Raw genomic sequence first — 25,177 nt, 5'->3', positions numbered from 1 at the left:
CAGAAGGGAGCCCAAACCCTCCTGGCCACGGCGACCCCCTAACCCCACCCCGCACTACATTACGGGCAGGAGGGATCCCAGGCCCTCCTGCCCTCGACGCAAACCCCCCTCCCCCCCAACGACCGTCCCCCCCCCAAGAACCTCCGACCGCCCCCCAGCCGACCCGCGATCCCCCTGGCGACCCCCACGACCCCCCCACCCCCCTTCCCCGTACCTTTGGTAGTTGGCCGGACAGACGGGAGCCAAACCCGCCTGTCCGGCAGGCAGCCAACGAAGGAATGAGGCCGGATTGGCCCATCCATCCTAAAGCTCCGCCTACTGGTGGGGCCTAAGGCGCGTGGGCCAATCAGAATAGGCCCTGGAGCCTTAGGTCCCACCTGGGGGCGCGGCCTGAGGCACATGGGCCCAACCCGACCATGTGCCTCAGGCCGCGCCCCCAGGTGGGACCTAAGGCTCCAGGGCCTATTCTGATTGGCCCACGCGCCTTAGGCCCCACCAGTAGGCGGAGCTTTAGGATGGATGGGCCAATCCGGCCTCATTCCTTCGTTGGCTGCCTGCCGGACAGGCGGGTTTGGCTCCCGTCTGTCCGGCCAACTACCCAAGGTACGGGGAAGGGGGGTGGGGGGGTCGTGGGGGTCGCCAGGGGGGTCGCGGGTCGGCTGGGGGGCGGTCGGAGGTTCTTGGGGGGGGGGTCGTTGGGGGGGAGGGGGGTTTGCGTCGAGGGCAGGAGGGCCTGGGATCCCTCCTGCCCGTAATGTAGTGCGGGGTGGGGTTAGGGGGTCGCCGTGGCCAGGAGGGTTTGGGCTCCCTTCTGGCCCAACTACCAAAGGTACGGGGAAGGGGGGTGGGGGGGTCGTGGGGGTCGCCAGGGTGGTCGCGGGTCGGCTGGGGGGGCGGTCGTTGGGGGGAGGGGGGTTTGCGTCGAGGGCAGGAGGGCCTGGGATCCCTCCTGCCCGTAATGTAGTGCGGGGTGGGGTTAGGGGGTCGCCGTGGCCAGGAGGATTTGGGCTCCCTCCTGGCCCGATATTGTTGGGGAATCGGCGGTCCTTCGGGGGGAGGGATGTATCGGACGTCGGGGGGGGGCATCAGGCTTTCAGGATGGGGACAGACCTTCAAGGGGGGACAGTGCACGGAAGTCAGGGGGGGTGAACGGAGAGTCGGGACAGCGCACGGAAAGTCGGGGCAGTGCACGGAAGTCAGGGGGGGGTGAACGGAGAGTCGGGACAGCGCACGGAAAGTCGGGACAGCGCACGGAGAGGCGGGGCAGTGCACGGAAGTCAGGGGGGTGAACGGAGAGTCGGGCAGCATGCGCGGTATAATCGTGAGCGCGTTATACCAAAGTTTTTGTGCTTATCATCGTGATTTCTGCGCGCTATACACGTGTGCGCGTTTTATACGGGTGCGTGTTATTTGCGTGAAAATACGGTATATATTGGCAATTAGGCACTTTATTGCATTATAGAATACTAGAATAGGTCTGCAGGTCTGCACCAACCGTTAGGGGCAGCAGCTTATGCCATGTCAACGGCTGGTGTAAATGTCCACAACTAAATGTTAAAGTTGGGCATGTAACAGACATAATTCTAGAAATTTAGGGACCCTTTTACTAAAGCTTATCATATGTTAATAGTATTATTATACATTAGTCCCTAGATTCTATGTATGGCACCTAGATTTGTGCACCCAAATTCTTAAAGGATCAGAGTTGGCTATCTCTAATTTATGTGTTTACTAACTGACCACTAGGTGGTGCACAAACTACTTCTTTGTTTTTGAATAAGCAACTGCTGTAAAAAATTTTGAAGATATTATTATTAGGATTTGGCTTACGTCTTTTTCAGTTGTAGTTCAAAGTGAGTTACTTCAGGTATGGTAATGTTTACTGTCATAAATAGTACATATTAACTTTAATCTCATTTTGCTCAGTAAAATGATATTAATTTTTTAATGCTGCTGCTGCTGTTTTTTAATGTTGAAAACCAGAGGAAGCATTTCTCCCCACTTACCCGAAGCACTCTACTCTTCAGATAAGTCTCTCTTATCTGTGCCCTCCTCTATAGCCAATTCCAGATTCCGTCCCTTCTACTTTACTGCACCATATGCCTGGAATAAACTGTCTGATTAGGTATGTCAAGCTCCATCTCTGGCAGTATTCAAATCGAGACTCAAAGTCCATTTCTTTGAAACTGTTTTTAATTCCAAACTCCAACCCACCAATATCAGTCTTATCATTCCCTCTAGAACAGAACAAAGAATGGAGTTCCAAAAAACAGTCCAACCTTGGGATTGAGGAGTACTCAAAAACATGAATAATAAATTAAAGTCTTTATTGATCATAATATCCAAATAGACCCTCTGTAATTTCCCCACGTGGGCACCTTCTTATCCGGTTTGACTTGACTAGAATGTAAGCTCTTTCGAGCAGGGACTGTCTCTTCTTGATGTACAGTGCTGCCTATGTCTAGTAGTGCTATAGAAATGAGCAAAAGTAGCAGATCTGGGTACAGTTTAATGGAGTAATGAGCCCTTAACTATCAAGAATTCGGTGCTAACAACCAGGTATTGATGTTAATTGGCACTCATTAAAATTTGCATATGCATCTATTTCTTCAGTTTTTACTTTGGCTTGTGGTGTTCCCCAAGGCTCAGCTTTATCACCTGTTTTGTTTAGTATGTTTCTTGCTCCTTTACTTACTATTATTAAAGAAATTGGAGTTAAGGTTTATTGCTATGGCATTTTACGGTTGGCTAAAATTGATCCTATTAGTAAAAATGTAGATATTCTTCAAAAATGTTTGACAGTGGTCAACAAATGGTTGAATTTGAATAAGCTTTCTTTAAATGTTGATAAATGTCATGCATGTTGCCTAACTGGACTAGGACCAGATATAGATATATCTATACCTTTTCAAGATACACTTCTCCCTCCGTATTTGCAGTTAATCGCTCTTTCGATTATTTGCAGTTTTTAGCTTGCTGGCTCCTCCCTCCAAATTATGTCAGCATGCATAGAGAAATTGTTAATTCCAAGCGTTTACAGAGAAAATCGCTGATTCCCAGCACTTTCTTCACAGTGTTTTGCCTCTCATTCAGGAACAAGCCAGGTCTCCCACCATGTCATTCGCGGTTTCACCATATTCACGATGGTTTTTAATAGAAAACAGCGAATAACATATGAAAAAGTTATTCACGGTTTTTCTATATTCGCAGGTCTGTTAATCCCCTATCACAGCGAATATCGAGGGAGAAGTGTACATCTATTCTTGTACTTTAAAAAATTCATATATTTAGGTATATGGGTTGATTCTCATCTTATGTTTACTGATCAAATTTCAGAGTTAATGAGGAATGGTCTTTGTGTTGTCTGATCACTTCGTTCTATTAGACATTATTTTGTTAATACATATTTTCATGCATTATTACATGCTTTTGTCATTTCCAATATTGATTTTTGCAATACTGTTCATGCCAGATTATCTAAGTTTAATATTAGGTGGCTTCAAACATTACATAATACTGAAATAAAACTTCTAGGTCATAAAAGTAAATTTGATCAAGTTACATTGTTGTTTCTTTTTTATCATTGATTACTAATATCATATAGGGTTCAGTTTAAAATCTTGATGTTGACACATACATTATTTAATTTACAGTAGCCAAGTTATTTAAACTCCTTAACTATTCCATATTCTCCATCACTATAAGATAATAGGCTGGTAATACCATAAGAACAAAACAATAGCCTTACTGGGTCAGGCCAATGGTCCATCAAGCCCAGTAGCCCATTCTCACGGTGGCCAATCCAGGTCACTAGACCAAAACCCAAGGAGTAGCAACATTTCATGCTACCGATCCAGGGCTAGCAGTGGCTTCCCCCATGTCTTTCTCAATAACAGACTATGGACTTTTCCTTCAGGAACTTGTCCAAACCTTTCTTAAAACCAGCTACACTATCCGCTCTTACCACAACCTCTTATTAAGTGGGAATTTACCCATACCAAGGCATTTTTCTATCTAGCACCGAGTTTATGGAATCAGTTTCTGAGCCAGATTCCCTTGGAATTAAATTTAAAGGTCTTTAAAACACTCTTGAGAACATATGTTTTTAGTTTGACTTTTGGACATGACATTCCACAAAATTGTCATATTTACTGATCTCTTTTTGGTGACTTTGGAGGAAAGGGGAGATATGATGGAGACGTTTAAATACCTACATGGCATAAACGCATATGAGTCAAGTCTCATTTGAAAGGAAGCTCTGGAATGAGAGGGCATAGGATGAAGTTAAGAGGTGATAGGCTCTGGAGTAATTTAAGGAAATACTTTTTTTTACAGAAAGGGTGGTAGATGCGTGGAACAGTCTCCCAGTAGAGGTGGTAGAGACAAAGACTGTGTCTAATTTCTAGAAAGCCTGGGATAACCACGTGGGATCTCTTAGAGAGAGGACGAGATAATGGTTACTGCGGATGGGCAGACTGGATGGGCCATTTGGCCATTATCCTGCCATCATGTTTCTATGTTAACCTGCAAACACAGCAAGACAGAATTGTATTTCCTTGTTTTAGTTAGGTCTGTCCTATACTTAGTGGAGCTCTTTGTTTTATTTTTCTTTATGATGTATTTTATTGTAAACCGCTCTGAACAGTTGTATGCTATGGCAGCATATCAAATTTAAAAAAAAACATAAACATACTGTATTCTGTTCAATAAGGCATGGCATCTATCTCCACTAGCAGATAACTCAACAGCAAGTGTGGCCATGGACATGTCAGCGGCATTCTGATAATCTCTGTGTGTAATTCTAGAACACTGCCTCTGCATGCCTAACTCGGGCGCCAGCATTTAAATCAGGTTTCAGCAGTTATAAGTCTTAAACCTAAAGTTAGGCACAGGAATTGACATGTACCCTTTACAGAGTTGTGCTTAGAGCTCTTTTTTTTTTTAGCACCCAGTTTTGAGAACAATTTACCAACTAGTCCTTTTGCTAAGGTGCAATAGCCGATTTAGCGCATGCGAAATGCTAACACACGCCAACGCGTCCATAGGACGTGTTAAAATTTAGCGCATGCTAATCGGCTACCTCACCTTAGTAAAAGGACCCCCAAATCTGTTCCTAAGTACTAAAAAGCCCATGTTATACCTATGGGCTTCTTAGCAGCTAGCACATGCTAAGCTTCAGTAAAAGGGCCCCTTAGGATGGAAATGGTTGGCATGGCCCAGACTTGCCCGCGATCCTCACATGTGCATGCCCCCTTGCAATTTCATGCAAACAGATTTTGAGTGCCATTTATAGAATACCAAGGGCTAGATTCACCCCTTAGCGACCCCGGCCTGATTCACTTACCTCTCTGCCAACCATCCTCCGATCCGCGCATGCAACACCGACTGGGCTGACCGATCAAAAAAAAGCGACTGTTGAGGACCAGTCGCTGAAGCCCTTTCTGACTGCCTTCTGCCTTCTGCCACCCTGCTCTCAGCCCTGTCAGCCCCAATCTCCTGGAGAGATGCTGTTCAGAAAACAATAATCCCTTTCCTTTTTATAGAAGACTATGCAAAACCAGATCTGCTGAAGAGACCCAAGTGCCCGGCTATGTAGCATGAATGCTGCCACCTTAGACCTGGGAGATTCTTCTGCCCCTGGAAGTGGCAGATGCAGTAGAGCCCGGGAGCGGCATCGGAGCTCTGGGCCCTCTCTGATGCCTATGCTTCTTCAAACACTCTTTTTGGACCGATCGGTCTCCTAGAAGCCAAGATCTGCAGCAGAGAGATCCTCGTTTCCTGGCAGCCTGCTCCCTGCAGATATCTGTGGCTTCTCTTCCCACCCACCGGTGTTACCGGCGTCAAGTCCAGGGGCTGCTGCTTCCCTAGCCTCCTGCAGCCCCGACTCTCCTGCCTGCCCCTATCGCCTGCCTGCCCTGACTCTCCCACCTTCCCCCCAGTTTAAGCCCAGTGGGCTCGAGAAAAAAGAAAAAAAAAGTTAAAAAAGAAAAAAAAATTATGTGCTGAGCAGAGAGGTCCAGCACATAAGAACATAAGAACATAAGCAATGCCTCTGCTGGGTCAGACCCGAGGTCCATCGCGCCCAGCAGTCCGCTCACGCGGCGGCCCAACAGGTCCAGGACCTGTGCAGCAATCCTCTATCTATACCCCTCTATCCCCTTTTTCAACAGAAAATTGTCCAATCCTTTCTTAAACCCCATTACCGTACTCTGCCCTATTACGTCCTCTGGAAGCGCATTCCAGGTATCCACCACCCGTTGAGTAAAGAAAAACTTCCTAGCATTTGTTTTGAATCTATCCCCTACCAATTTTTCCGAATGCCCTCTTGTTCTTTTATGTTTTGAAATTTTGAAGAATCTATCTCTCTCTACTTTCTCTATGCCCTTCATGATCTTGTAGGTTTCTATCATGTCTCCTCTGAGTCTCCGCTTTTCCAAGGAGAAGAGCTCTAGCCTCTCCAGTCTTTCAGTGTATGAAAGGTTTTCCATGCCCTTAATCATTCGTGTCGCTCTCCTCTGGACCCTCTCAAGTATTGCCATATCCTTCTTGAGGTACGGTGACCAATACTGAACACAGTACTCCAGGTGCGGGCGCACCATTGCCCGATACAACGGCAGGATGACTTCTTTTGTTCTGGTCATAATACCATTTTTAATAATACCCAACATTCTGTTTGCCTTCTTCGCGGCTGCTGCGCATTGCGCCGTTGACTTCATTGTTGTATCCACCAGTACACCCAAATCTCTTTCAAGGTTACTTCCCTCTAATACTAATCCCCCCATTTGGTAGCTGAACATCGGGTTTTTTCTCCCTATATGCATGACCTTGCATTTCCCTACATTGAATTTCATCTGCCATTTATTCGCCCACTCCTCCAGTTTGTTTAGGTCCCTTTGTAGATCCTCACATGTGCGCGGATCGCACAACAGCATCTACAGATGGTCTGCACATGCGTGCGGATCGCACAACAGCGATCTGTGCAGGCAGATGGAGGTGTTCCTCCGATCGTCCCCCATCTGCATATTTTAGGTTCCAGAATTCATTGGACCTGCCCGGATCGGGCCCAGTCGGGCAGGTTGATGAATCTAGCCCAATGTGCACTTACGCATATAACTGCAAATTAGTGCCAATTAACTCTAATTATCACCAATTATTTGTTGACACCAGTTAGCACTTAATTTGCAAATTAAGTTACACATACAGCTGCCAGTATTCTATAATTTATACATAGAATATTTATTACTACTTATCCTTTCTATAGCGCTGCTAGATGTATGCAGTGCTTTACATTAAAACATTCAAGAGACAGTCCTTGCTCAGTAGAACTACAATATTTCATATTAATAGCCTAAGGCAGGGGTGTCCAATGTCGGTCCTCGAGGGCCGCAGTCCAGTCGGATTTTCAGGATTTCCCCAATGAATATATATGAGGTCTATTTGCATGCACTGCTTTCATTGTATGCTAATAGATCTCATGCATATTCATTGGGGAAATCCTGAAAACCCGACTGGATTGCGGCCCTCGAGGACCGACATTGGACACCCCTGGCCTAAGGGGTTCATAATAAAAAAAAAGTCTAAAAAGTGGCCTAAATGGGTACTTGGACGATCAAAAAGCCTGATCGTTCAAGTACCCATAATCAAAGCTGGTTTTAGACGTATCTAAAACCAGCTTAGGCCTTTCCCCTGCCTCAAAACGCATAGAGCCAAAAGAGGTGTTTTTAGAGGAGGGGAAAGGGCGGGAGGTGGGCCGAGCTAGACCTAGGCTTACAGCAGGTGTAACCAAAACTTTAGGCAGGTTGCCTAGTCGGCACTTATACGTTTTGACTTAGACCAAGTCAAAACAGGTATATGTGCTGAAAAAGGGGCCGCTGAACTGATCGCTGCCTAAGCCTACTGGGCCTATTCCAGTTGGCCCAGACGTCTCAGGCCCCACCTGTGGGCGGGATTTGAGCCGCCTAGGCCAATCAGGCCCTAAGGCCAGCCATTCAACGATGGCTGGCCTGTTGGACGGACGGGCTTGGCACCTGTCCGTCCGACCAATGATTTTGAAGGTATGGGGAGGGGGTCGTGGATTGGCAGGGGGGCGATCGGGTGTTCGGGGGGGGGCTTGGGCTCCCTCCTGCCCCGATAGTGTCGGGAGTTCGGGGTTCGCCTGGGCAGGAGGGCTGGGTCAGAAATATGGATTTATCCAGACATTGTTTAGGTGAAATAGATTTGCATACAAAAACCAAAGAGAATTGACCCCAAAGTATCCACAGAGAAGAAAATTCAGAAGAAACCAAAAGAAACTCTGTGGAATGACGATGTTCCTTAAATGGACTTTATTTGAAAAATTTCAAAGTTCCAAAGGTACAACAAATCATCCACATAAAATAAAATCATCCACATAAAAGTAAAATAATCTACATGAGAATCTTAAAGGACCTTAAAGGACCACATATTAGCATTTCTACGTATTCACCATTATAGGACCCTCAGGGACCCCTGAAGAAGACTCTTTGTCGAAACGCAGACCATGTTGGGTCCTGCGTCCCTAGCGGACTAGGCCCTTTAAGGTTCTCATGTGGATTATTTTACTTTTATGTGGATGATTTTATTTTATGTGGATGATTGATTGTACCTTTGGAACTTTAACATTTTTCAAATAAAGTCCATTTAAGGAACATCGTCATTCCATAGAGTTTCTATAGATTTGCATACAACAGAGATAGGGCGTGCAAATTTATCTCATGCATATTCATTGCGGACATCCTTACAACTTGACAAGGTAGGTGTGTCCTGAGGGACTGGGTTGAGAAACACTTCTCTAGAGGTGCTCAGGCTAAAACCAACCCTGCACTCATCTTCAACTCAGCTTTCACAACTTGCCTGGAACCAGGTTCTTACTATCCCATGGATTATAACCCTTATCAAGAACTCTGAGGCATCTGCTTCCATTTATGTATCTGAATTACCACGTACTGTCAGTATAACTGAGTCTAAAAGTTTATTCTATGGAAGTTAATTTGAAATTCAGAGATAAAAATAGGATGTCTCTGCAAGGTCACGTTTCTTTGCTTTGAGCACAGAATACCAGCTGGATGCAAGATAATTGTGTATTTCCTGGGAAAATCAACAGCATGGAAAATTTTGGTAGGAACCCCCCCCCCCAAACAACCAGTGCTTTTCTAATTTTCTAAACTTTCAAATATATCAGTTTCACACATGCTCAAGCATCACCTGCAGCAGCTATTGAGTATGCAAGAGGCAGTTATTCTCCCAACCCAAAAATATAATCACTTGCCTTCAGCTAAATGCATTGAAAGTGTTCTGTATGTACTAGTTGAACTGCAAATAGCAAAAAATAGCTTCCATTTAACGTAATCTATGAAGTGCTCTCAAAAAGAACTGTCTAGAGCCACATTGCTGGTTAGCTTTCATTTGAGCAAAGATAACAACTAGACTTTGAAGCTTTCTTTCAAAAAAAGCAATGCATTTATTTACAGGCCAAAGGATTTGAATAATCCTAAAAGTGAATAAGACAGTTGTCTGTAGCAGTGAGGTGGGTTTTTTTTGCACTGAATATAATTTTAAAGTTTCCTTGCAAGTGCTTTCTTCAGTATCTTTAGAAACACTTTCTGTTTTTGATTCAGTGCAAATTGAGGATATACTAAGTGTGCTGTTCTGGTTGATATTTTGACTTTTAACTTATTGCTGTTGGGTTGTTTTTTTTTTAGTCTGTTGAGTTTTTTGTTTGCTTTTTATTTGGAGGGGGGGTTTCTTCTCTAATGGTAGAATACTTAATGGCAGAATAGTTATTTTAGGTGAACTCCTCCTCTTCTTATTGTAGGGAGTTGCTGGTCATTATCTTAAATTTGCAATAAATTAATATATATTTTAATGCAACTTTAGGTAAACCTCCCTTGTTTCAGTTTTGTCAGTACTTGATCTTCTCTACCTCACCCCTCACCCCCCCCTTTTCATAAAAGTGTAGCATGATTTTTAGCACCAGCCATGGCAGTAACAGATCCTACGCTCATAAGAATTCTAGAAGGGTTGGAGCTGTTACTGCCACGGCCGGCGTTAAAAACTGTTTGTTAATCAAAAAAAGTGGCATGGTTTATAGAATCCAAGTTTATAAAAAATTTGATATTCCGCCTTATCATATATTTCAAGGTGGTTGCACAATAAAAATTAGGGAAATACAAATAATCACCGCTAGCAGCACCTGAGCAGGCTTAGGCATCACTAGGCGTCCCAGACGTAGGCGCCGCTCCATTAGGCCAGCTTTTCACTCACCCAATTTGGTGGTGCCTGTGTCAGACATCTAAGTCAACCAGGCCTATTCTCCGCCCATAACCATGCCTACTTTTTAATATAGGTGTTGTTGAGGAGGTGCCTCTAAGAGGTTAATTTTTTCTTTTTCTTTGATTGGCTGATAACCAGTATGATCAATTACTACACCAATTAAGTCAATTTTTTTTTTTTTTTTTTTTAATCCTCTTTTACAAAACCGTAGTGCAAATTTTAGTGCCAGCTGTGGCGGTAACAGCTCCACTGCTCATAGAATTCCTAGGAGCGTTGGAGCTTTTACCACCGTGGCCAGCGCTAAAAACTGTGCAATTATTTTGCAAAAGAGGGTGGGGTAAGTTTGGCTTGGATTCCGAACTTAGGTGTTAGTTGACCACGATTAGGGCACCTAACAGCACCTAGATAGGGTGCCGTTTATAGAATATGGCTGGCAGTGCCTACAAAATTGGTGGCAGTAGGGCCCATGCGGTAAGTTGTTATAAATGGCTGTGTGCTAAAGGCAAAATTATTACATGGCTATTCATTTGGAAAATAGGAAAATGTGCCATTTCCTGGCTGTGGCACATGTGACCTTAGTGTGCGGGAGAGACCCATGTAAAGGGCGTGCTAAGGCCACTTTTGCCGCAGCTTTATTAAAAAGGCCCTAGCAGGGTGCTGAGGCTGTAGCTTTAACCACTGCACCACACTCTCTCCCCTTATATGTGATTAGCACAAAACATCAGGCATCCTAGCTTCTAAGATCAAATCAGTGTCAGCAGAACCAGCAGGTACTGGTGGACTGCAAATCTTAGCATACTTTCATTTTATTCAGATGCAGCTTTAGACAGATAATTTATCGAGCAATCTACAACTCAGATTTATACAGCAGTACCTTCTTTACAACACTGCTTTAATTGAAGGCATTTTTAAATAAAACCTCCTGGACAGATTTTTCTAAGCTATAGCCCCTGTGTGAAAATCAACACTGTGGACTTGCTAAAATACTGTAAATCAGTTATTAGCGCTTAGGTCAAGGAGAATGGTCACAGTCATTCTGAGAAATCACAGTATAAGGTACAAAAGCTTTGATTTTTTTTTCCAAAAATACATTTTTATAAGAAATACCTTATACTTTCTCACTGCCTTGTGTACTTTAACGATAATAATGTAACTGTACTGATGAATAGGGTTGGGCAGTCCAAAATGTCCATTTTCTTGTATTACTCATGTTGATTGCAGCATGGTTTGATTTGCTTTGTTTTGGTTAGTCTTTATTTTCATTTTAGGAGCAATATAGTTAAGAGCGTGCCCTCTTTGCAAAGAGAGCGCACCCCTTCCTGGTGGTGCTGCATGAGGGCGGTGGTTTGTGCATGCGTGGCTGTTCAAGCATGAGTGCGCTATTGGGAATGACCGTTTCTGAAATAGTGCACTCTCTTTGAATATAGGCCCCTTTTATGAAGCCGCGTTAGGCTTTTTTTTTTTAATTGCCGGCCGCGGCGGTGTTAGCTCCGACGCTCATAGAAAGTCTGTGAGCGTTAGAGCTTTTACCACCACAACTGGCGATAAAAAAGTCTAACACAGATTCATGAAAGGGGGGATAGTGTGCTATCTTTGAAAAGAGTGTTCACTCTTATTGGTGAGTAAAAAAAAAATCCCACAAAAAGTTGGGGGGGAGGGGTTTCTCCTCATTTTCATTTGTTAATAACATACAACAGTGAGAGATATGTCTTTGACATTTCCCAAGTCATGCCAAATGACAGCCCATCCCCACTGATGAGTACTGATTTTCAGATTCCACTTCCTTAATTCTTCTTACTTGATTTCCCAAAATTCAATATTAATTTGGGGGCTCTTTAATAAAAAAAGCTGTTAAGCCCAGAAGCATGTTTAGCACATGAGAAAAAGCTTACCTTATACCAGTCATTATAGTGTTTTGCAATACTTTGTCTATTTGGGCGCGACCTATTTTTTAAAAAATAGTTTTTGCAGGGGGGGGGGCATAAACTGGGCAGAGAACGGGATGGAAAATGGGTAGTAAGTGCTCTTGCATAAAAAAAAAAAACAAATAAACTCCTTAAAAAATATGCCATGGTATATCTGGGCTTAGCAAAGTCATGCATCAGAACACAGTGAGCCCAGATTCAGTGCACCTCAATAAAAGAGACCCTTGGTCTCAGCTGGTTCCAGTCATGTTTTTCAGCCTGTCAGCTTGTTTAGTATCCGGTGTACAGATAAAATAAAGCAGAATTAAAACAAACAAAAAAAAGCTATAATAGCAGCAGAAGAATATCCAGATAAGCAGCCCACTGAATTAATTAAATCATGGATTGGCAAGATGTAATTGTTTGAAAACTTGTACCCACTATAGTTAGTTTTTCTTTTAAATGCTGGCTGTGACATTTACAAACATTCCCAGATATTCAGCACTGGCTGTTATCCAGGTAATGGCACTGAAGATCTCTATGCTGCCAACCACAAGTTTTGTCTAGATAAGTTCAAGTTTATTAAAGTTTGTTACACTGCCTAATCAAACTTCAAGGCGGTTTACAAAGGTAAAATACATACAAAATACATAAAATACAAAATCAAATGAACAGGGTACAATGTCATAAAAACAGGCTGTTCGCGGCAAGCCCTAGCAGGGCCTTTCCTCTGCCACATCACTTCGGATGCGGTAGAGGAAAGGCCCTGTCGGGACTGGCTGCGAACAGCCTGTAAACAGTGCTGCCACTGCTGCTTTGGGTAAGGAATGGGAGGTTAATGAGTCAGGACTGCTGCCGCTGCTACTGCTTTGGGGCACAGAGAGAGAGGGAGGAGGGGTTGGTAGGTCAGGACCGCTGCTGCCGCCTCGGGTAAGCAATGGGGGTCCAGGAGGCCAGACCCACATAGAGGGAGGGAGGGCAGACCTGTGGGGAAGGTGGATCAGGTGTGCGTGTGTGGAGGGTCCATCAGGGTGAAGGGCTGTGGAGGGGCAGCCTGCCAAAAGATTCAGAGCAGTGGCCAGGGAGGAGGTAGGTGGGGGAGGGGTGGGGTTTGAATTGGTGCAGGCTCTGGTGTTGCTGTGCGTTTGGGTGAAGAGGGTTAATGTAATGGGGAGGGGGTGAGTTGCAGAGAGGGTAGAAGAGAGATGAGAAAAAATTGTTCCTGGGGTGGGGTACAAGAGAAAGGATAAAAAAGGAAGAGAAACTGGATGGGAGTGTAATATAGGGACAGGAAGAATGGCCTTGGAGGCAATGGAAGGAAGGATAGATAGGAATGGAGCTGTGACTGAAAGGGTGATAAATGCAGTGGAGGATCGATGATGGCCAAAAGGGTACAGAGGACTAAGGAAATGGTGATGGATAGCGCCAGGAGCCAATAGAAGAAAGAAAGAAAGACATAAAGACAGACGGGGCAGGGAGAGAGATAGAAAGAAATAAAGATAGACTGGGGCAGGAAGAGAGACAGAAAGAAAGAAAGAAACATGGGGCAGGGAGAAAGACAGAAAGATAGACAGCAGGAGAGAGAGAGACAGAAAGAAAGAAAGAAATTCTACACATCTATTCTAGTATCCATTAATGTAATGGGCTTAAACACTAGTATAATAATAATACAACTACACAACAGAGACAATAGGGAAGATGAAAAAACTACAATGTATAAAGAAAAAGGAGGGAGAAGGGAGGAACGTAAGGGGGGGGGGAGAAGACAAAACAACCAACAGTCGTACAGAATAAAGTTCATCAAGATCCAGTGTCTGTATCAGAATATCTTAGGAGAGCAGGCTGTCCCAGTTATCCATATACTTATTAAGACAGTGATGCTGAGTACGGTCACTATCTCGATCAGCTTTCCTATCCTGTCCTTGCTCCTCCCCACATTCTCTTTCACTTTGAGCGAGACTTTGTATGCTGCTGCTCGACTACTACAAGTGTCCCCTGAGGAAGGTGTTCTCATACGCCGAAATAGGGATCCTTATTGGGACTATTATTTGTTAAATAAAGACTTCACCACTGATTGAAAAGCCACCACCCTTGCCTTTTTTGTTTGACTGTCCTCCCCATATTGCCAGGACTTTAGCTGGATAACACTGAGTCCATAGTGGTTCTCAGTAGCATTACCTGCACATTACCACTAAGGCTAAATGCTAGTTATGTAATATGTATCCTAAAGGCATTTAAATAGGTCTATGGCATACAAGAGAAGGAGGTGGCTTCTCAGTGGAAATGGTGGAGATGAAGACTGTTAGAGAGAATGACATGGCGACAGAATTAGTCACCATCTCTGTCCCCGCGAATAACCTCAGGAAACCATCCCCATGTATTTCTTTAAGGAGAGAGGGAAGAATCAGAGTACAGCCACTGACCCTCAAGCCTTGCATCGAAGAACGCTGGTGTAGCAGGACTGAGGTTGAGATAGACACTAAATGATGGTGACCAATTCTGTCATCGTGTCACAAATTGGGGAGGCCTCAGCTGGATCCCCCCTGCCCATGCCCCCCCTTACCCCCACAACAAACTACAGTCTGAGTCGATGATTAATTTTCTGCTAAGGAAGTTTATTATAGGCCTCAGCATGATTACATAACAGTACGCAGTACAGTAATTATCGCTAGCATACAACTTAATTCTTCTATTAGGTATAACAATTCTAGCAATAACTACAGTATCTATCCCTGAATTCTATTCTATCTATTAGCTGTCCTAATCTCGACCTAGGAGACCACACTATGACATGGAGCAGGGGAAAACTGTGGCCACTGCCATTTACATTAGTCATTTCAAACGTATAGCTGATTGTATATGAGTAGGCACCGACATTCAAGCTGTTAGGAGTGTGAGGGAATGAATGGCAGGCTGTGTGTGTCCGTCTACAAAGAATTATAATTGGGATGCATGTAGAAAGTTGCATCATATGTTTTTCTGCTTGGAAGATGTTTCTCAGCACTACGTTTAATCAGTTGTATTAATTATTTTCTTTGTCTGTCCCTGGAAGGAAGAAGGAGCAAGTATGACATATGTAGGTATGCAGGAATGGGGATAGGTTTACGAGAAGGGGGATGGAGTTGTATTTTGGATGTGTGACTGAGGGGCTTTCAAGGTATCTTCCTTGCCATCCTTAGTCAGATTCTTTGGCTTTTTACTTCTGTCTCTTTCTGCCTGAACTGCTCTTCTCAATGTGCTGGAAGTGTGAGGAGTCTTTTTTTTTTTTTAAGCATAAATATTGGTTTGCAGTGTGCACGTCAGTAAAGTTTGAAGCATGGTAAATGGGGATCATTTTATAAACTAAATAAATTATCCCAAGTGGTATCAGTCAACAGCAATATACAATATATAACACACCACTCAACCAGAGAAGTGCATCTAGTTCCAGGGGCCTCAGAGTTGGAGCCTATGCACAGTTGTATTGTCACAAACTGAAAAAATCAGCGTAGTATTATTTCTCCTTGCTCCAATCATTGGCCAAAGGATCTGGTGTTTTCTTTTTTTTATCATTTTATAAAGCCATTTATAAAGCCTTTTCCATTTATAAAGCCATTTATAAAGCTTTTTATCATTTTATAACGCCTTTTCCACGTGTAGAGCCTGTTTCCAGTGGCATAGCGAGGGTGAGTGGCAACCAAGGCGGTGATGCCCCTGCCCCTCCCTCTTCTCCACCCCCGCTCCTTCCCAACCTCCCCACCCCACACACACAAATTAGCCCCCTTCCCTTCCCCTATATGTTTTAATATTCCAGATAGAAGCAACATTACAAACTTGCTGCCCATGTCGTGTCGGCTATCACTCTGGTGCAGGGCCCAGAAGTGACATCAGAGAGAGGTGACACTGACGCAGGCGGCAAGTTCATAATGCTGCTTGTGCAGGGAAAATTAAAGAGGTATGAGGAGAGGGAAGGGAAGGGATGCACGCTTGCGGCAGAGGTGGTCAGGAAGGATGGGGGGGGGCAGAGAGGATGCTAGCGCCCTCCCTTACTACGCCATTGCCTGTTTTGCCTGTAGAAAGGGGTTTTGATAAAGTTGTGCAACCAAATTCTTGCATATTAGTTTATGTGGAGAAAAGATTGCATGCATTTTTACAGGACTAGTTGTAGGTATTCCTGGGTGCGTAATATATGCCCATATTTTATGGGAAATTAGTTCATCATTGATTTTTTTGTGTAAGTAAACACATTTTTTTTTATTATAGAGCACACATGTGAATTCCTACTGTGTTCATGCTCAATCCCAACCCCTCACGAAAAAAAAAAAAAGCCTTTTCTTCTTTATAACATAGGGCCATTGCAACACAATTCATATCTAACTTACTTTACATATAGGCATTCTTCATATCTGCTTAATTATTATTTATTGAGGGAATAATTTTCTATTTGGCGATGCTGTATTTTAATCCTAAATGTACTTCTGGGAACCCAGCCCTTCGCTTTGGACACCAGTTTTTTTTTACGGCTCCAACTGATATTTTACCAGTGTTTTAACAAGAGTGCCTGTGCGTATCATGTCAAACTTTCAAGATAGATTCTTGAAAAAGGCACAGGCGCCAAAACACTGCCAGGGTCGAGTATATGAGCTTTTGTGGCATATTTATCAATAAAGTGACTTTTGAATGATACATCCTCAGCTAATTACTTGACATCTTATCCTCAAGACTCCTTTGCTGTGCGCCTTTTGCTTTTGTCGTTGAAGCCTGTCCTTGGCTTGCGATTCAGTGTCCCCCTTTAATCAAGCCACATTAGGGGTTTAAAAAAAAAAAAAATCACTGGCCGCTTCGGTCGAAGCTCTGACGCTCATCGAATTCCTATGAGCATCAGAGCTTTTACCGCAGCGGCCAGCGATACAAAACCCTAATGCGGCTTGATAAAAGAGGGCCTTGGTTACATAGAATTCGAGTGTCTAGATTAGATTAACTGACGCTCCAGACATTCATACTTTCTTAATTATACCCATACTTTGCCCATGAACTGTCCAAGTTTTGTACCTATATGCCTTCCTGGTACCATGCATACTTCTACGCATATAATCCTAGGGTAATTTTAAAAGATCCATTTTCTTCATGTAAAAAAAAGAAGATTGACTTTTTTTGAGCTTTGGTGCTGGAGAAGGATTTTAGGTGTGCCATGGACCACCAGAAGAACTAACAAATTGATTCTGGAAGAGATCAAACCGGCTATGCCACTCAAAGTTATGACTGTCTTATTTTGGTCACACCATCAGAAAAGGGAGATCACTGGAGAAGGACATCATGTTTGGGGAAAATCGAAGGAACTAGGCAAAGAGGGCGACCTGCAATCAGATGGCTGGACACGATGAAAACAACCATAGGGATGACGCTGGAGGACCTTACTGGACTAGCACAAAACCGATTTCTTTTTATATCCACAATTCATTAAGTCACTAGGAATTGAGCACGAATCAATGGCACCTAATAAGAACAGAAAAGTTTTTATATATATCCCTTTACTTCCTGAGCAGGCATTATGCTAGGCCAGTTCAGCCACTGGGCAGACTAGGTGCATGCCTAGGGTGGTGTATTTGGGACAGTGGCATCATGGCAGGAGTGTAGCATTTTTTCTTCCCTTTCCTAACCCTGCCAAATACTGTGTCCTGATTTCCTCCATATCTCTTACTGCCACTGTCCCATTTCTTCTTGGACTTGCAAAGAGACTGAGGGCCACCCCCAGGAACTTTAAATTCTGGCCTGGGCTAAAGCACTACTGGGTCCTACTCTTCCCCTAGCAAGAATGCCTGTGTCAAAAGGAAGCAGGATGTGGTAGTTCTTGGGAATGAGCCTGTGTATTAGGGTTCAGACCAGTACTGAGCCTACTTGCAATGTTGATTTGGGTCCAGGAAGAGGTAGGGCAGCAATAGAAGCAACAAGAAAGAGGGGGAGATGCTGGACACAGTACTTGATAGGGAAGAGGTGATAAGATGCTGAATTGGGAGGGGGAGGGCGTCTGGGGAGATCAGGGAAGAGAAGGCATGATACTGGGCTGGAGGGAAGGTAGGAAGTGGAACAGGAGATGTTGGATTTAAGGAAGAGAATGAATGATTTTTCTATTTAAATTTAGGATCTCAAATGCTGGGTTCCTTTTTCTAAGGTGAGCTAATGGATTTAGTGCATTTCTAAGGTGAGCTAACGGAATTATTGTACATTAAGGCCTGATTCTGCATTGGATGCTGGTATTTGTCAGCCGCCTAAGAAGCAGCCACTGATCACGGGTCAATCACGAAACCATCATCCTATGCAGAATCGTGCCTACACTCGTGGACAGATGTCTGAAATGTAGGCCGAATCTAAAGAAAACCCGAACAATGGGAGCTAACAAAACTAGGAAAAAGCAGATCTCCCAAGCCCCAAAACAGAAACTGTGATCAGGGGGAGAGACTGCCCACAGAGACGATTGAAGTAGAAAACTCCTCCCTTTCACCACTACTAAAGAGTAACTTGACTAATAACTCAAAATAATTTATAGAGAGCCCTCAGTCACACAGCCAACCTCCGGACTCCGGAGGAAAAGGCTGCCACTGGTTTGCACCTAGAAGGTGTCAACTGTGAAACATCCTAGGGCTCTCTGTGAATTTAAGTGCTAAATAACACAAAGGTGCTATAAGTGCAAAAAATCAAAAACGTACACTATAAGCAGTCTCTTCCCCTGAACCAGGGGGGCAAAAGAACAAGTGTCCAAATTCAATCTGTAAGCCGAAAGAAGGTACTTAGCTTCTCTGGTAAGCAGTCAGCAAGTCACCGACGTCCAACGGGACTCCGTTTCAGGGGAGCACTCCCCCTTCTTCAGAGAAGCTAAGTACCCCCTTACCAGAGAAGCTAAGTACCTTCTTTCGGCTTACAGATTGAATTTGGACACTTGTTCTTTTGCCCCCCTGGTTCAGGGGAAGAGACTGCTTATAGTGTACATTTTTGATTTTTTGCACTTATAGCACCTTTGTGTTATTTAGCACTTAAATTCACAGAGAGCCCTAGGATGTTTCACAGTTGACACCTTCTAGGTGCAAACCAGTGGCAGCCTTTTCCTCCGGAGTCCGGAGGTTGGCTGTGTGACTGAGGGCTCTCTATAAATTATTTTGAGTTATTAGTCAAGTTACTCTTTAGTAGTGGTGAAAGGGAGTAGTTTCACTGCACAACAAAGTTTTTGCTTCCTGAACACTGCTGGGTGTTTCTTATAGAATTTTGGGTGCTGATCATGAATATTACATCAAAAATTACCCATCACGTACCATTTCAGAGAAATCTTCAATTTTGTCGTGATTTTTTCTTATATTTGGATGCAAACAATTTTTTCTCCCATAAGTGTCTTATCAACAACGGTTTGTGCCGCCTGGGTATGTCCATGCATAAAATCTAGCCAGGTTGGAAGCTGTTTTATGGAAGATGACATCCTGGGCATGTCTGGGCAGGTCTGAACGAGCTTGCGCTGTCTCACCATGCTATAATGGTGGCTTCCATACACCGATCCTGCTCATTTGGTTAATATAGATAGTCCGTGTGTGTATATAGTATCAGTATAGTAAAGTATAGTAGTATAGTAGCTGTAGCAATATAACAGTAAGTAAGCTTGATGCTATAGACGTTTTGGTGTCGGGCAATATGTCTCGTCGGTGTCGTAACAGCCGCGACACATTCTGCTATATCTGTGGGGAATATACACTTACGCCTCAGAGACGTTCGATGACTGCCCTTGTAAAGAAAGCCTATCATCTGTATTTTGGCTGCAAAATAGGTGATCAAGACAAGCAATGGGCGCCTCACATGTGCTGTTAGTCTGAGAGCCTGGCTCAGAGGTACTCGAAAGACGATGCCATTTGCTGTTCCGATGATATGGCGAGAACAGAAAGACCATGTGATGGACTGTTATTTCTGTTTGACTAATGTGTCTGGTTTCTCTGCCAAAAACAAGAAGTCAATTGAATATCCTAATCTGCCTTCAGCAATGAGACCCATGCCACATGATGACAGTCTTCCAGTTCCGAAACCACCAGAGGATTGGACCTTAGACGAACCAGATGAAGAAACTGCAGTGCAGGGTTCTAACAGTGACATTGACCCGGATTTTGAACCATCCTCATCAGGCGATCCACATCTGATAACACAGTCCGAATTGAACGATTTGGTCAGAGATTTGGGTCTGTCAAAAGCAAAAGCTGAGCTGCTAGGTTCGAGACTGCAGGAATGGTGTTTGCTATCACCAGGTACGAAAATTTCTGTGTTTCGAGACCGGCATCATGATATAACCAAATTTTTTTGCACAAGTCGACAGTCTCTGTTTCTGTTGTGACATTGAAGGATTGTTCTCGGTCTTTGGTTGTGATCACAACCCGGAAGAGTGGCGTCTTTTCATTGATTCGTCAATGTTAAGCCTGAAAGCTGTTCTGTTGCACAATGGCAACGTTTATCCTTCAGTACCTGTTGGCTATGCAGCACATATGAAAGAAACATATGAGAATATGGAAATGTTACTAAAGTATGTCCAGTATACCAGGTATAACTGGAATATCTGTGGAGACCTCAAAGTCGTTGCTCTGTTACTAGGACTGCAGCTTGGCTATACAAAGTACTGCTGTTTCATCTGCGAATGGGACAGCCGAGACAGAGAGTCGCACTATTCTAGAAAGAACTGGCCACTCCGTAAAAAGTTAGTTCCAGGACAGAAAAATGTAGCACATGAATCGCTTGTTGACCCGACAAAGATATTTTTGCCTCCTCTTCACATTAAACTGGGACTCATGAAGAATTTTGTGAAAGCAATGAACAAGGAAGGGGAAGGTTTTCGTTATTTAAGACAGATGTTCCCAAGAATAACTGATGCCAAGATCAAAGAGGGTATTTTTGTTGGCCCCCAGATCAGACATGTTATGAGTGACAAGCGATTTGAAGATCTGTTAGTTGGGCCGGAAAAAATTGGCTGGAAAGCCTTGAAAGACGTTGTTGACAATTTTCTGGGCAATTACAGAGCCCCAAACTACATTCAGCTGGTAGACAAACTTCTCAAAGCATACAAGAGAATGAAGTGCAATATGTCACTCAAGATTCATTTCCTCCATTCACACTTGGACTTCTTCCCCGCAAATCTCGGTGCTGTGAGTGACGAGCACGGTGAAAGGTTTCATCAAGACATAGCTACGATGGAGAAACGATACCAGGGCAATTGGAATCCGTCAATGCTTGCCGACTATTGTTGGATGCTACAACGTGATGCACCAGACACTGAATATAAAAGAAACTCGGGAGCAAAACACTTTTAATTCTGTTTCATTTAGTCGCTTGTGCGAAACGTAAACTTGACTATATATTTTATTGTCAGTAAACATAAAAATGTCTATTTCTCATAGTTCTTACGTGATGCAGTAAAACCAAAACCATATTTGAGCATACCAAGTTGGTACCTGTCATAATCACCAAAAACTTTTCAGGAATCAAGACTTAACCAAAAAATTGTTGTGCAGTGTTTTCTACTTCAATCGTCTCTGTGGGCAGTCTCTCCCCCTGATCACAGTTTCTGTTTTGGGGCTTGGGAGATCTGAAATGTAGGCCAGCATTTAGGAGGCCTACATTTCAGGTGTCTCTCTCCTGTCTATGCATACTGACACTTAAGCCCACCCAAGGCCACTGCTAGGCAAGGCCCCACCACGGGAATGCATAAGCATCACTACGTGTCTCCACAGATGTGCTCCAGGGCTACAATGTGCATGCCGTCTTATGGAGTGTTTTTTTTTTTAATGCACATCTTGATTGGCTGCCTGACAGTGATAGGACATCTACCGCCATCTGCCATAGGGATGTGCGTTTTTGAGAATCAGGCCATAAGTGCCATACAACCCACAGGTATACAATAATAACTTTAATAATAATAACTTTATTTTTATATACCGCAGTACCACAAACAGTTCAAAGCGGTTTACAGTGTAAGAGACTGTTCATTTACAGCGAAGATACAATGCGAACTGTACATATTCAGTAAAGGTATTTATACAGCGAAGAAACAGTGTAGATTTACCATACAGGAGACAGTACATATACAGCAGAGATATGTATATAGTGGAGAGGCAGTGCGAGAGGCATTATAAAGAACAAAGCAGTGTACAAAACCAGTGCAGGGTGGAGAATGTCAGGAAGACAACTAGTATCAGTTATTGGATGGTAGTCTTTGATTATTTGGTGATGGGGGAGGTTCTAGAAATTTGTCATAGAGGAAAGATTTGGGAGATTTCCTGAAGGATGAGTAAGATGGGGCAGATGAGATAAGGGTGGTCAGGCAGTTTGTCCATCTGCCCGCTTGGTATGAGAGAGTTCTATTGAAGAATCTTTTGTAGGTGCATCCCTTTGGGGAAGGGTAGGTAAACAGGTTGGCATTATGCGTGCGAGTAGTTCCAGGGAGCACGAAGTGGTGAGACAGATAAATCGGGCATAAGCCAGTTAAGGTTTTGAAGCTGAGACAGGCGAATTTGAAGATGACTCTCGCTTCTATTGGCAGCCAGTGCAGTTTTCTATAATAAGGGGTGATGTGGTCTGACTTTTTGAGGCCAAAGATTAGGCGGACCGCGGTGTTTTGGATAAGTCTCAGTCGCTGGATGGTTTTCTTGTAGGAGCCTATATAAATTATATTACAGTAATCCAGTGTGTTTAGGATTAGGGATTGGACCAGCAATCTGAAGGAGGGGAAGTCGAAGTGATGTTTGATGGTACGGAGTTTCCAGAGGGTATAAAAGCATTTTATACTGCAATGGACTATGCAGTATCTAATACACACTAAATTCATAGCTGAAAATCTAAACAGGTGCTGTTCAATACAGCCAAATATATTTTAATAGTGTTTGCCAAAATTATGTCCAATACAAAAAACTGGGTAATAATCGAACAAGGAGTTGTTCTTAAAATTCGTAACTTGCAAAGAACACCAATATAGGAACAAACAAAAGTACTTTAAATACCTTTTAAACCTGAGTGGCGCTCAGAATCCAAGAGTGGAATGAAAAAACTCAATGTGGGGAGCAAACCCCTAAAGAGCTTCTTATACAATCTATCATTGCACCATTATGAGGTAAAAGGTAATTAAAAATGCTTCTTTTTAATTACCTTTTACCTCATAATGGTGCAATGATAGATTGTATAAGAAGCTCTTTAGGGGTTTGCTCCCCACATTGAGTTTTTTCATTCCACTCTTGGATTCTGAGCGCCACTCAGGTTTAAAAGGTATTTAAAGTACTTTTGTTTGTTCCTATATTGGTGTTCTTTGCCAAAATTATGTGACATTACTAAAATAAACGACAGTCTAAATCAAGACTACGCTTGTTGTGTACACATTTAGAATCGTGCTTTTGCATTTTTTCGCATTTTATACTTGTGGCTCCCAGTAAGACCAAACCCCGGAAGAAAATCGTTCTCACGGCCGAAACATGGCCCGTGTCGGTTCTATGCCACTTTTGTGTTGTATTTTTTATGCATTTTTTTGTGATATTGGGCATTTTACTGCACCATTGATGAATAAAACATAACACTAAGGGCTCCTTTTATCAAGCCACGCTATCGGTTTAACGCGCGTAATAGCATGCATTAACTCGCCGGCCACGCTAGCCGCTACCGCCTTCTCTTGAGCAGGCGGTAGTTTTTGGCCAGCACGGGGGTTAGCGCGTGATGAAATGTCGTGCACGTTAACCCCGCTAGCGTGGCTTGATAAAAGGGGCCCTAAATCATTGATTCCATGTTTTTTTGCCTTTTGCTTTGCATTTGTTCTTGTGGAACTATCTTTGAGGACTTTTTTGTGCTCTCTATACTTCAACATAACTCTTTCACAATTATTTACAGATTCCGGATTCCTCAGAAGTGCCTCCAGCCAGCCAATCACTATTTTCAATGGCTAGATAACAGTATTATGGCACACATGTCATCATCAGATCTGCTTGTGAAAGTGCTTTGTGCTCACAGTGATATTGTGAAAATAAACTTATCTCATTAAATATCTTTAAATCAATTGAATAACTTCACTTTTTATGGACTGATTTGCATTCGTTCAAACTTTTTTTTATCTATGTCGGGAAGGAACCCGTTTGACATGTTCCGCCACCCGGCTTTTTCAAGAATAGTCCCCCCTTCAATCTCATAGCACACCATCCCGACTGAAAATCTGGCATAAGAATAAGTCATATATTTATTTTATGCAGCTGCAGCCCCACTGAATATTGACCTCAGTATGCTTAAGTAGTCTGGCAGGTTTATATAGTAGTGTAGACATTTTCCAATAGTCATTAACTAGAAAAACTTTCAAGAGTACTCCATTTCTTATTACTATCAATATGTACATCTTAAAACATGCTTCTGAATGAGTTATAGGAGAGTATGTGGAAAAACCAATTGCTCACTTAAAAAGAAGATTAACAGGCATAAAAGTGCAATTTGCAGAAGATATAGTAGGTGCTCTGTGGAGGACAGTTTGTTAAATTTCCACATTAACAGTTGAAGAATGATGGAAAATGCATTACTCAGCGGTTAAGCATGGTCCATAACAAAAAAAAAAAAATCACTTTACAATGCTTAAAGGTATTCTTGTAAGTAGGATGAAACCGCAGTACTACTTTCATAAGCAGGATGTTAAAACATTTTTATAATTTAGCTTACAAATAAATTGGTTTAAAAGGATCATATTAGCCAATTTGTAAAATACAAGGGCCCTTTTACTAAAGTGCAGTAAAACGCTGTACTTGTTACGCACTTAGGGCTGGATTGTCTAATAGGTGCTGTTGGCGGCTGCCTTAAAGCGGCTGCCAATCATGTGTCAGTCACACAATGGCCGGGTTATAGAACTGCGCTTCTGGCAAAGGTAGGGGCCGGCAATGTAGGCCAGGCCAACATTTTCTGGCGCCTACTTTTGATGTGAATCACGCCTCTTTAGGTGTTTATATGCCACCTAATGCTACTAC

This window comes from Geotrypetes seraphini, chromosome 2, assembly GCF_902459505.1.
Source record: "Geotrypetes seraphini chromosome 2, aGeoSer1.1, whole genome shotgun sequence".
NCBI lineage: Eukaryota > Metazoa > Chordata > Amphibia > Gymnophiona > Dermophiidae > Geotrypetes > Geotrypetes seraphini.
The sequence above is the reverse complement of the archived record's forward strand: the minus strand, read 5'-3'. Positions refer to the sequence as shown.